Source organism: Peromyscus leucopus, chromosome 10 (genome assembly GCF_004664715.2).
Source record: "Peromyscus leucopus breed LL Stock chromosome 10, UCI_PerLeu_2.1, whole genome shotgun sequence".
In the NCBI taxonomy this organism is placed as follows: Eukaryota; Metazoa; Chordata; class Mammalia; order Rodentia; family Cricetidae; genus Peromyscus; species Peromyscus leucopus.
The window spans coordinates 42,326,797-42,327,500 of NC_051071.1; positions in this window are offsets into that span (position 1 = coordinate 42,326,797).

Consider the following 704-nt stretch of genomic DNA (forward strand, 5'->3'; position numbering starts at 1 on the left):
TGGTGTCCCAGAGCTGAAAGGAGAAGTGGACACCCGCCCTCGCCCCGAATCCAGAAGCTGTCTCCAATGGATAACCACTTGCAAATTGAAAATTTAGTGTTCTCCAAGGGAGTCCCACTGGGGAGACAAACTATTCTAAAGGTTAGACTGCACGCTCAGCAGTAGATGGCCAACAGAAAATAAACTAAACGGCATCTTTGGAGGGTCCTTGTCTCATAATGTCATGTCAGGGATTTAAAAAAATTATCTTATTTTTATTATATATTACATATTTTTATTATGTAAATATATTTATTTTTCTCTCTTTTTACCCTACAGGTCCTTTGTGTATATATCATGGCTTCCAGTTTAGTGTTTTTATGGGATTCCTGAGTGGGCATGAAAGTTGGCCTCTGCCTCTACGTCTGTCTCTTGTGCCTTTTCTTGGGCTCTTTTCCTTCTGTTTGTTTTATCCTATTCTGATGTGTTTATTTTTGTTTTATTATTATCCTTTAGAAGCTTGTTTGTTTTCTAGTGAGAGACAGAAGGAGGGTAGATCCAGATCTGGGAGAAGTGGGATGAAGCAAGGAGAGTAGAGGGAGGGGAACATATTAGCAATAATATATTCTTAATCAGTATATCTTATGTGAGAAAATATATTTTCAATAAAAAGACAAAATTTTCTAACTAGAAGATTCTTTCTGTATTCTGTATTTTAATTCTTT